Raw genomic sequence first — 13218 nt, forward strand, 5'->3', positions numbered from 1 at the left:
GATAAAATAGGTGTTGCTTTCAAAAATTACACCCACCAAGACGATAGCAGCAGTAGTAACGAGTCTTCTTTGACATGAGATCTTTCGAACAGCTGTGGAATAATTTGAATTAGAAGAATTTTACTCCCAAGTTACTCCTTTATCAGACATTATGAATCCCTGCCTTGTGGCACTGCCTCCCCCCTCAGTGAGAACAGTACAGGGTTAAGTGAGGTTGTGGTTCCCGCTATTCCTGAACTCATAGCCCCATGGCTGGGAGGTGGGACGGCCACCACTGGGGCGGACGTGTGGTGAACTGGGAACATTAGTGCCCAAAAATGTCCATCTTAATTTCATTTACTATGTAAAAACTGGTCTCTGTAATCCATCGTCAGGTAAATGATTAAACGGCATGCACTAGGTACACACAAAGGACCGTCACTCAGTGTTTTTAATTCTGACACCCGCGGAATGGATGAACCTTGAAGACCTTGGTCAAACAAGCCAGACACAAAAGAGTAAACACCACATGATTCCACTTAGTTGAGAGACTCTGTTTGTAGAGCTAGAGTCTGGAATAGAGGTCCTGGGGTTGGGAGGTGGAGGGTGAGCGGTTAGTGTTCACTGTGGGACGTTTCAAGTTGGGAAGACAAAAATGTTTGCCGTGGTTCTTGGTGGTGGTTAAAGAGCATTAACCATACGAGCACTACTGAACTGTGTCGTCCAAAATGGTGATGTTGGCAAATGTTATTGTATGTATCTGTCTCACATATCCACATTAGTCTATAGAATAGAACATTGTCAGCTGTGCCTATAAAAACCGAGCGGAGATGGAAATGCTCACAAGCACACAGTCCTTGGAAAGCAGAGGACAGCCCCATGGTACCGACTGGGGTTAGAGCCAGAGGCAGTTGGGACTGCACAGGTGTCCTGTGTCCTTCCAGTTGCTTCCTTCCCCGGTGCTCGATGCTCAGAGGAGTCCTGGTGACGGTGAACACCGTCCAGGACCGGGTGACTTTTTCACAGTTGATTGGTAGGGAGAATCACTGTTGTCTCGGAGAAATGAGAACATGCACACTGGAAGGCTGCCCCTGCTTAACACTCCTCTCCATCCAGCAGGCCAGATGGCGTTTTATGTGGCTTTCACAACTGTGACTCTGGATAGCTTAGGAAATCTGTTTCTCCCCAGCTCCTGCCTCGCCTGCCTTTGAGCTTAGCTTTCATGCCTGTGGCACCATGTGAATGGCCACAGTGTTCCCTTCCTTTCCCTTTTATTTCTGCAGCAAAGCCTACCCTATCACCTTTAGCCCTTAATAACTGCCCCGACACTAGCATAGGAAGGTCTGTTTTTGTTTTTGTTTTTGTTTTTTTTTCAGGGCTGGTCCTATGAGTGGTGATCCTTATGTTCAGTTCTGATTTCCACCCCCCTGAGTTAGGATCCTCCACTCGACGCCGCTCAATAGGAGCAGTTCCGATGCTACACTGGCTTTGCCTTCTCCATCTGGCATCCTACCATCAGATGAAAGTTTCATAAGGAATCAAGTCAAATTTACGTGTAATTCAAGAAAAACTTCACTAGGAAGGCAGTAATGAAAAGAAATATAGATCAACTTATAAAAGGATTTTCAAAATGCTCTTTATATAAAAAAAATCTTTAGGGGTTGGAAGATACTTAGTAAAGTACTTGCAGGGTGAGCATGAAGACGCCAGTTGAATTCCCAGCACCCATGGGGGCACAGGGGAAGCAGGGTTGTGCCGTGCATGCTCTTTATGCCATTGCTGGAGAGAAAGGCAGGCCACTGGCTATCCAGAGTAGCCATATTCATGAGCTCCAGGTTCAGTGAGACCTTGTCTCAAAATATAAGGTGGACGAAGATTGACAAAGATTCCTAATACTGACTTATGACTTCCACATGTGTGTTTACATACATGGATCTGAACACACACATACCACACGCTTTCACTTTCAGAAAAAAATGTTTTAAGAGGATCTTATGTATTCCAGGCTGACCTTGAACTTGCTAGATAGTTGAGGCTGGCCTTGAACCCCTCATCCTTCTGCTCCAATGCCTGAGTGCTGTGATATCAGTTTGTGCCTCCATACTTTTTATGCAATGCTGGGGACCAAACCCAGGACTTTCTACATGTTGGGGATGAACTACATCAACTGAGCCACATCCTTGCCCTCTCTCAGTCTTTGCAGCAGTTCTGTGCAGGAGCTGAATAGCTATGTCACGGGAGAAAGAGAGGCACAGAGAAGTTAAGTGATGAGGGCAAGGCTGCCCAACAGACATCGGATAAAGCCAGATCTGAGGCTGTACCTTCTGGATCCACATCCAGAACACTTATTATCACCCCAATATGCCTCTGGAAAAAGACAGTTCTGTCTAGTGAGGATAGTTTCTGCATTACACATCTCTTTGAGTGGCACATGGGGACATTGTCCTTCCCTAGATACATCACAGTGACCATTTAGACTTTATAAGACTCCCTTATATATTCGTGCTTTAGTAACAAGGGTCTGTATGTGGTCCTATGTGTGTGTGTGTACATTCACACATATGTGGGTCTGTATGCATGTATGGGGGTACATGTGTACATGTGTGGATATATGTGCATGTGGAGATCAATATCAGGCATTATTCTTTAGGTACCATCCACCTCTTCTTTTTGATCTTTTAATTTAATTATTTATATATATATGAGAGTTTTACCTACAAGCATGTATGTATGTATGTATGTGCATCACATGTAAGCCTGGTACAGAGCAAATAAGAAGAGAGTGTCAGATCCCCCTTTGACTGGAGTTACAGATGGTTGTGAGCCACCATGTAGGTGCTGGGAACTGAGTCTGAGCCCTCTGCAAGAGCAGCCAGTGCTTTTATGTGCTGCCTGGTCCCCTACTTTGTCTTGTTTTGTTTGAGGAAGAGTCTCTCAGCCTGGGACTGCTGATTAGACTAGGCTGCCTGGCCAGTGAGCCTTCGGTTCTGCTGTTTGCCTCTCGGCCCTGGCATTACCAGTGAGAACCACTGTGCGGGTTCCCCATGGGTGGGTCTAGGGATTGACCTCTGGCACTCATGCCTGCACAGAAGCACTTTGCTGTCTGTGCTGTCCGTGTGGTATATGTGGTCCATTTTAATGACCTGGCAAAGTGAGGCAGAGATGTGAGGAGAGACTGAGTGGATTTGGTCTTGGAGTGCTTGCTTATCTGCTGTGACCCTTACAACTGCGGTCCTCACTGCTCCAGCAGGGATCATGGGACCATGGAAGACAGCAGATGTTACAAAGGACACTTCTGTGATGACCCTCAGAGACTTGCAGAAGATTGGGTGACAGTGTGTTGTCCCTGCAGTGCTAGACTTCTGGCCTGGCTCATGAATGGCTGTGTCTACTTACCTTCCTATTTCTGCAGCTTTCCCCATTGTTCACCACCACAGGAGCTGCTGCGGGGACTTTGGAAGACCTTCTCTTTGGTGCAGGTTCATTTGCTGAAGACATCAGACCTAACTTTCCCTATCCTACACCCCTAGCTTTCTTTCTTTTTCTATTTGGTGGTGTATGCATACAGGAATGATGAGTTTGTGTGCTGTGTGAGCATGTGGTGTGAGGGTGTGCTTATCTGTGCTAGTGTACAGGCAGCAGAGGACACTGAGTGCCCTTCTCTCTTCTCTGCTCTATTCCCTTGAGTCAGGGTCTTTCACTGAACTTGCTGAAGTCCTAGGCTGGTAACCAGCATGCCCCAGTGAGCCTCCTGTCTGCCTGCCCCTCAGAGCTGGGGTTATAGGGCACCAGGTCATACCCAGTGTTTTCTATGTGTGCTGGCATCCAAACTCAGATTGTCTTGTTTGCCCAGCAAGAACCCTTACCCAGGGAGGCATCTCTCTCCAGCCCATTCGCCTACCTTTCAAAGAGGCTTTCCTGGCTTTCAGGGTCCTCTGCCAGGCATCTATCAGCCGTCCACTGGTAGAGATGCACCCAAACCTAGATCATATTGGCCTATCCACAGGGATGACTGAGTTGTGGCCTCTCTCCATGTTCCTCTAGGCTGCTCGTTGCTGCCCATTCTGCAGTGTATGCAGAGTGGTGGGTGGCTCCCAGCTGCTCTGGGTTTTTGCAATGATTTGTCCTGGAGCCGAGCTTCAGCATGGATCATTCTGTTTCCTGTCGGAATCAATTTTCTGTCCAACTCTCATTTCCTATTGTGTGTTCCTCTGGGGTCAGCACAGCTTTGTCAGACAAAAGCGGGGCTTTCTCTCTTGGAGATGGTCCCGGCTTCTCTTCAGCTGTGTATTTGTCTAAGCAACAGCCGGGCACACAGTGTGTGACCACCCAGCCGCTTTGGCTATCCTTCCTGGTTGTGCTTCAGGGTTTAATCTTCAGGGTTTAGTCTTTGGATGTGGGCTGGATAGAATCTCTTACCCTGTATCTTAACCTGTAGGCTCTCTTCTGCCCTGACAGCATCTGAGCGTTCTTCAGCAGAGGTGAAACATGACATCACGGATATTGTCACCATTGTTTACTGCTCAGATGAATTTGGCGGAAGACTCAACAGTCTGTGTGTGAACCACAGAACTGAATCAGATTGCAGAGAAATTCTTATCTCTTCTCTGCCTTCCATTGTCTGATTTTTTTTTTTAACCTATAAACATTACAACATAACCGCCACACCTTTCCACACCACTGCGCTGCTCTGAACACAGACACCAAGGAGAGTCACCCTAGTCATTGTAACTCAAGTGTCCTTGGGGTCCACCTATGTCAACATCTGAGGATTTCCCAGGATAACAGGAAATTTTATTATTTCTTTCAGAACACGGAGGACTAATATGACAATAGAGATGGGACATGGTCATTACAGGATGAAAAAGATGATGGGATAAGCCAGGATATTCTGTGACCTAGACTCATAGCTTCTAACACGCTGGATGACCTTGAACAAGCTTTACTCTGATAGCCCTGAATTTCCTTAACTGTAGAAACTGCCCTGACAACTCAGTATATCAACTTCCATTCACTTATAGGATCTTAGCAGAATTTATCTGGATGTTTTGATTGTTTGCCTCTGGATAATTCTTGCTTGCCTACCCAAAGAATGGCCATTGAGTAGACAGGTAAAGGTACTGGGAAGAGGATGTGGCATTCAGTAAGATAGAGGCTAGAAGAAACTTCTCTTACAGAGAAAGCATTAATACAGTGGAGCTACTGGCATTTGAGCCATGCTGGACCCTCTGCCCTCTTTACCAAGTTTCTAGGCATTTAAAATTGTCACATGCTCCCCAAGCATGACACCATAGGGAGCATGACCCGGTGGGGGTCCTCAGACAGGTACAGTCCCTTCCCCTAGCAAATATGACACTTTTTCAGTCAATGGCTGCTAGAAAGTTCTCCAACTCTGCTGCGTCCCACTTCACATGAGGACCCCCGAGGGGTGGGAAAGCTAGCGGGGCCACATGGTCACTTTTCAGGGAGCACAAACAAGGAGTCTTTCGTTCTAGCGATGAAGGAACTACGCAGGGGCGTTGCATGTTTCCCTGATGCTGTAATTCCATCTCTGGTGCAGTGCTGACATATTCTAGTTCAAAGCAGCTAAGGGAGGAAGGGGTTCTGATTCCAAGTTAGAGCTCATCACTGAGGGGAAGTTGAGGCAGGGACTCAGGCAGCAGACTGGTCACAGCACCTCCACAGTCAAGAGCAGAGAGAAACAAGGTGTAGAAGTTAGGTCCTGGTTCTTCTTCCCAGCCCCATGCTCCCAGAACTAAGACTCAGATTCAAAATAAGTTTACAAATACCTTGGCTATATAACTAGGCTCTTCTATGACAAGATCAAAATTTATTGTAACCCATCTATTCTAATCTACATTCTACCATGTCGCTGGTTGCCTGTGCTCAGGTACCATGTATCTCTCATCATATCCTCCCAGGAGAATCTCCTGCACCTGGCTCTAGCCTAGAATCCTTTCTGCCTCCCGGATGTCCCACCTCCTATTCTACCCTTTCCTATAGGCCATAGGTGTTTTTTAATTGACAGGCAATGCATCCATACAATACACAAGATAATTCTTTCCTATACAACACATCCATGTTCCCTACCTTCTCATTAGACTCAGCTAACATCCTTCATTCTTAAACCATTCAGGACCAGCCCATGAAACACTGCTACCTGTATTCAGGAAAGTAGGGTGGGTTCCCACCTCAATTAACAATAGAGACATTTCCCCCAAAATATTCCTACAGGCCTACCTGATCTAGATAATTTCTCAGGGGAGACTCTCTTGTGTAAAGTTGGTAGTTAAAACAAAAACCAGCACAACTGCTCTTTGAGTGAGGCAAAGCATACCAGCTAACAAGTCTGTTGTGATTTCAGTCTCATCAGTTCATAAGAGTAAAGTGTTCACACAGTTCCACTGGAGGGCTCTGACCACAGAGGCCGAAAACACCCAAGGGCACCCCTCTCCTCTCCAGCCAGCCCAGTGCTCAATGAGACCAGAGAAGGGCTTGATGGCTGTTGGCAGAAATTTCTGTAAATTTCCTTTATGTGGGGATTGGAAGATGATATTTTTATTCAGGAAGGCATGTCTGACCCAGTGATACAAAACAGAATTGATGCCATTTTTTAGATTCAACCTTGTCTCTAATGTCTATTCTTGTGTTTGGTTCTGGGCACCCCTTAACTCCCTGCTTTTTCAAGAACTTTGCTTAGCTTGACTCTTCAGAAGCTCACAGACAAGTAAAACCCAAATAAGACCCAGGTATCCCTGAAAGCCACTTATTGTGGGCCTAGCTCTCCATTCACTGTCCAGTTTTCTTTTTCAGTTTTTCGTGTGTGTTTGTGTGTGTGTCTGTGTGTCTGAGCGATGGTATGTATGCATGTTTGTGCACACACACACAGAGGTGTACATGTATGTGAGTGTGTGTATGGTTCTGAGGTTTACATCTGGAGTCCTGCTCATTTGCTTTACACCTTATTCATTGAGTCAGGGTCTCTCCATGGAACCCAGAGTTTTCTGACATGGCTAGTCTTGCTTGCTAGCTTGCTCTAGGGATCCCCTGTCTCAGCCTGCTGTTAGGATTAAAGGTAGGCTGCCACACCCACCCAGCATTTATGTGGTTTCTGAGGATTCCAAACTCATCCTCAAGATTGCTGTGTGCACAGAAAACGTTTGCACTGCTCCCCCACACGTCAGTGTCTAACATTTTGAAAGTAAAATCACATGTGCCACACCCACTCTTATCATGAGCAGTTGCTTGAGGCTGCCTTGCCCAATGTGGCTGACAACTTACTGGTTATCAAGCGAACCACAAGTTAATAAGCTCTTTTGTGAGACTTCAGGAGTTTTTTAAAAAAACAAAACAAAATAAACAAACAAAGAACACATCTAGGTACTGTGATTCTATTTCTACTCTGTGAAGACTTCTCTCTTTGGCTCCCCTTCATAGTGTCACGGTGAAATGGCACAGTCGTGTGTGAACGTAGAACTGCTCTTGTGGATACCCTATGAATTATAAATGCTAACTGCTGTTGTTTCCTGAGACGTGGCGCTTTCTTTCTCACGTTTACTCCCCTGTCTTCTTTCCTGTTGGTTTTATTCTTTCCTTTCCTTAAACACAGACATCGCTCACGCTTCTCTTTCTCAGCTTCCTTTACTCTTACATTGCGCCTGCTGTCGCTTAGCTGGTCAGCAGATCTATAGACGCAGCTTCTGAGCCTCTCTCTAGCATGGGAACACAGGAGCATGGGAGCATGGGAGCACAGGCCACTGCCAGGGCGAGGGGGACATTTGCTTTGAGTTTACAAGTCTACACATTTCCTCAAAGAAGAATTGTACAATTGCCCTCGGTTTTACACCCTGCCTCTCTTCCCTTCCCCTCCCCCTCCTGTCAGGTGGCTTTGGAGTGATTATGAGCATTTTTTGACTTCCTATTAAGTAGAAGTTCTGGGGTGGGGAACACTTAGCTTCCTTTCATGGAGTGCATACATGTAGATCTCAGCTGTTCCTGTGGCTTAAATGCTCCTCAGACCCTGTGCAGAATGGCCTCCTGATCACTAAGCCAGCTCCTCCAGAAGTGTGGCAGGCATCTCACTACATTACAAGCATGTCCTGTGATGTCCCCAATGGAAATCTAACCCAGAAGTCTATCCACTGTTGAGTAGTTGAACAAAATGTGGCACGCATTGGAATATTATTGGCAATAAAAGGAAATTAAGTATGCATTCATTCATAAAGCGTGTGCTAAGCGAGGGAAGCCAGGCACAAAGGAGTGGACTTATGATTCCAGTTGTATAGAATCTAGAGGTGGCCCATCTATAGCTGCTATGTAGATTGGTAGTCAAGAGGCAGGTTTGGGAACAGCAGATCTGGAGTTATTTGTAGGGAAAATGTAGTGCTTTATTGACAATGGTGTGCAGCATTATAAATATACTCAAAAGTATAAAATTATACAAGTTAGGTGGGTGACTTGTACTGATGTAAATTCCATCTCAATTAAGGTTTTACAGTGTGGAATAGAGTGAGTCTGCACTCTAAAATTCTGCTTGTTGCCTCTGGAATACAAGACAAAGAGCCCCACTCTCTCTTCCCATGTCTTCCGTGGGGCTTCATCAACATTGTGCATCACTCAGATGCCACATCTTGATGCCACGGGTTCATCTTCTCCCTCCAGACAGGGGCTGCCCTTGCATGGACTGCAGTGTGGTGTCTTTATCTCTGTGTTTATTGTTTCTTTTCCTCTGTGTGGGATTGAGGCCATGTCAAGGCAAGGAAGCATGCATGGCTGTGTGAGCATCCCACATGAGCACCTGGCCTAGCCTACCTGATGAGGACACAATAAGTTTCTGTCACCTGACAGGACGGCTGGACTGGATTGAATTCGGGAAGATCCGAAGCACCACACTACCTTTTACCTGCCTCCTTCACTGGGGTCATCAGAAAGCAATTAAGGAGCAATGTATAAAGACATTTCTTTTAAACTCTTGAAACCGCACAGGGTATTATCATTTGTAACCGTGGTAACTATTCAAATTAGTGTCAATTAACTCCTGGCAGCACCCTTCAGATTCCTTATCTTTGACATTAGTTTGTCAGGATGAGGTAATGTGCTTTTTCTAGGCACCGTTGCCTTTGAAGAGATTGGCAGTGTTTCCTGGTTGTAAACAAAACTGTCATACATGGGCCCATGACAGAGAGGGATGAGGAGGCCAGAAGTCTGTGCAAACACTTGAACCCATGTCAGCCATGAGGAGCTGCGATTTGGCCAGGAAATTAGCTTCCCACTCTGCTCCTCTGCAGCTCTGCCAGTGAACAGGGCCAGAGAAGCCGAGACATGGGTGTTGGGCCCCTGAAATCTAATTTGGTTCAGGTCAAAGTTGATCTTCTCTAGAAATCTTTGCTTCAAGATGAATTTTTTTCTTTAATTAAAAAAATATGTGAGAGTTTACATATGAGTGCTGTATTGTTCTCCTGTCCTCCCTCCAATTACTCCTGTGTCCCCACCTCTGTTCAATTTCATGGCTCCCATTCTTTACTATTGTTTGATCTGTATGTGTATATATTTATGCATACAGCCTGCTGAAGTCATTTAGTGCTGTTCATATGTGTTTAGATATGGCCTCTTAGCACCTGCTAACCATCCACCAGGGTGCTCATCCCCAGGATAGCCTGGTTCTTCCTCCCTCAGCCATCATTACTTCCTCTCTCAGCCATCGTTACTTTATTCCTTCTAGGAATAAAGGCGTGTGAGAATTCTCCCATCCACTTTGGCCTGCCACTTGGTGTGTCCTTGTTAACGTTTTGTTTTGGCAAACATCTGCTGAGATTCCCTAGGTGAAGCTTCCGTGTTGTACATAAAAGACCTCGTCTTGCAGCCTATGTCCATCTTGGTCCTCTCGCTCTCAGTCTTTCTTCCTGCATTCTGCATGTTCCGTGAGTCCCGGGTGTAGGGCTTATGCTATAGATGCCTATCGAGGCGTCATTTGGGCCTGGGTACCCCATGGTCAGGTGTTCTCTCTATTTTGACTGACTGTGACTTTCTGTAATGCTCTCTTGTTCACTGCTGCTGGTCCTGGAGGACTAGAAAAGCCACACTCATCTTTGGGAATAAGGGTAAGTCTTTAGAATGCAGTTAGAAATTACCCTGGTCTTGAGAGGTGCCAGTAGTAGGTTCTCTCGAATTCTTTAAGTAAGAATATTAATAAGATTAAAAATATTTAGCTGTACAGAAATGTAGGGGATGATGTAAACACCACACCCACTTCCCACATCAAACAAATGCTGCCTTTCCCCAACTGTTTTGGACTTCCTTCCTTCCTTCCTTCCTTCCTTCCTTCCTTCCTTCCTTCCTTCCTTCCTTCCTCCCTCCCTCCCTCCCTCCCTCCCTCCCTCCCTTCCTTCCTCTCTCCTTCTAAACATCCCAAAAGCAGTGTATTGAACCACCTCCTTCCTCTAGACCCACCCTATGTCTCACCCCTGCTTCTGTTAACTTCTTCCAGATATCTCTATCTGCTTGGTCTGTGAGCTGAGCTCTGAGGCCGGCGCTGACACAGGTCTGAGTGTGGGCTGCTCTTCAGAACCTCCCATCTGACTTGCCTGTGTTGTTCAGGGTCTACCCCGAAGCCCATAGCAGAGACGTCTCCACCTAGTCTACTTAGATCAACCCCTGGGCTAGGGAAGTGATGTAGACTTGGTAGATTGCTTGTCTCCAAATTCTTGACATTCTGGGAAGGAAGAAGGCTCTGTGGTCTCCTTGAAATATATGGAATGTATTTCCATATGGAAATTTGAAATTCCAATATGGAAAGTTCCAATATAGAATCTTGACCAACACAGTGGTCAAATGTTTTATTTACAAATAAACTTACCTCATCAAAATGTAAACCTGTGTGTGTGTGTGCATGTGTGTGTATGTGTGCATGTGCACATATATGTATAAATGTCCAAAAAGGCCAGGAGAGGGTGTTGGATTCCTTGGAGCTAGATTATAGGAGGTTGTAAGACACTGTGTTTGGGTGTTAGGAACTGAACTCCAATTTTCTGCAAGGCAGTGTGTGCTCTGAACTGCTGGGCTATCTCTCTCGTTCAAAAACCTCCTTCTCCTTACCTGTGTAATCTGTCCTATTAGTTTGGTTTTCAGGAGAACTCTAACACAAAAACACTATTTGGGTTCAAAGACTTCCTAATGGTTGCCTTTGAGTGATGGGAGGCTTTGGTAAGACTCTTAACCCATTAGCCTTAAGAAATCCTAATGTATCAATGGTCATATTCACTTTACACATAGTAGTTCACTTAAACCTTATAACGATATTCTAAGGGAAGTTACTGGCCAGCCTTACTTAAGGTCTCATAGTTAGAAAATGATGTAATGTTTTCAAGACCCAGATCTGAATAAAGCAGGCCATCCTCTGAGTCTTATTGTGAAGAAATAGGGCAGGGATCCATCTCGGGAGATAATCCAGACGTAGCTTTCTTTTGTACCAAAGACTTCTCTCTCTTTCTCTCTGATGTGTGTGGGGAGGGGAGGGGCGTATGGGGAGGCTGACAGACATGTGTGAGGCAGAGGCTGTTTATATATCACATGCAGTCTGTGGCTGACCCAAAGGGAGGGGGAGCAAGCTCACAGGAAGGAGAATATCTGCAGGAGCCTCTGAGATGTGTGGGAATCCATGCCCCGGGGAAACTGCCCGCGGCGTGGCTGCAAATGAACTGTTCATTTCCCACAGTCTCTTGCAATTTACCAGTCATTCTCCCGGCGTCACGCAAAGCTGCGAGGATCAGAACAGGAAGGACTGAAGCCCCGGTTGTTCGAAGCTCCTCCAGCTTTCCTCACGGCACCTGTGTTTCTCACCAGTTCCATACGTACCTCAGGAATTTCTGCTGTGTGGTTGTCTAAATACCAGCATGCAGCCAGAAAGGGAGAGGAGAGCTGGGGTCCTGAGGCATGCAGGCATTCTCAGCGAGCACATGGGAAGCCAAGAGCTAGACTGGTTTTACAGCCACTTGTAGCTTTTCTTACCACCACCCCACCTTTTCTATATGTACCCCATTTCCCTCAGCCCAGCCTCAGCTCAGCAGGTGCTTGCGTGACGTGGAGTGGCCCTCAGAGGGTCTGGAGGGTCTCATGATGAGAATGCAAAAATGTGTGCTTACTAAAGCCATGGGTGCTGTTTAGGCTGGTGCCCCTTGTGGCATCCTCTCCTCCCCCTTAACCATTTCCCAAATAACTCTTTGTGTGTACCCATCTCGCCTGCTATATTGGAGAATCACCCTAACGCAGAATCAGCCAAGCTGGATTGACGTTGAGTTACCGATAGATTACGTTTGGATTGAAAGTCTCCTAGGGAGGTTATAATTTGGTCCACCTCCATAGAGCCTAGTATCTGATGAATAGCAGGCTGGCCTGAGGGCAGGACGGGGCTACGGGGAAGAGAAGAGTAGGCGCTGGAACCTTAGAATCCATCCAACCACTCCCTGGGCTGTTGCTTCCTGCCAGGTAAGTATTGCTTAGGTACCCAGTCTAGGATTAAAGTGACAAGACAGAACTCGTACCAAGGATGCAACTGATGGCCCATGTCAGCTGGTTGGAGTTAAAAAATATATTTTAATTTGCTTAGCTCTCTGGGGAAATTATCTGAACCTGCATGTGCTAATCAACTTTCACAGGCGCTTTCAAGGAACCCAAAACGAGTCAAGCAACAAAATGAGATTTTTAATCTACATAAATACAGAAATCTTTTGCCCCCCCCCTTTAAGAAGGAGATTAAAAAATTCTAATTCATTCCTCCATCCTGTCCCCAGGACTCTGCCACTAGCAGCTATTGGAAAATGATCATAGCTTTCAAATCTTTCACAGGTCCCCCCTTTTTGTGTAATTTTCTATCAGAAGGTTGGGGGCTGTGGCAAGTATCACACACACACACACACATACACACACACACAGAGAGAGAGAGAGAGAGAGAGAGAGAGATCCTTTAGAGGAGAAAGCAGGTCTTGCAGGATTGATGGATTTGTTCATGTTTCTGTGCCTGAGGGGTTGCAGTCACCACTAGAACCCACTTCCTACAGGAGCTGCCTCAGCACTGTCTACCCTTCGCTGCCTCAGTGATAGTAGGGTGGTCAGCATTAGCATAGGATCTATAAGGGAGTGGAGTTCAAGGTCAGGTAGATTTTTGTTGCCACCTCTCCATTCAGGCAGGATAAGCCAGGTTCAATTATGGCAGGTCGTTTATGCCAGATCCGCAGGGGTCCC

General features: G+C 46.1%; 1 protein-coding gene across 1 annotated transcript in view; it reads left to right on the forward strand.

Annotated features, from left to right (window-relative positions):
• Kif26b (kinesin family member 26B) overlaps window positions 1-13218 on the forward strand; it is a 403420-nt gene that overhangs the window by 92344 nt on the left and 297858 nt on the right. The window lies entirely within an intron of this gene.

This window comes from Mus caroli, unplaced genomic scaffold (assembly GCF_978045245.1).
Source record: "Mus caroli unplaced genomic scaffold, Mus_caroli_1 scaffold_1, whole genome shotgun sequence".
In the NCBI taxonomy this organism is placed as follows: domain Eukaryota; kingdom Metazoa; phylum Chordata; class Mammalia; order Rodentia; family Muridae; genus Mus; species Mus caroli.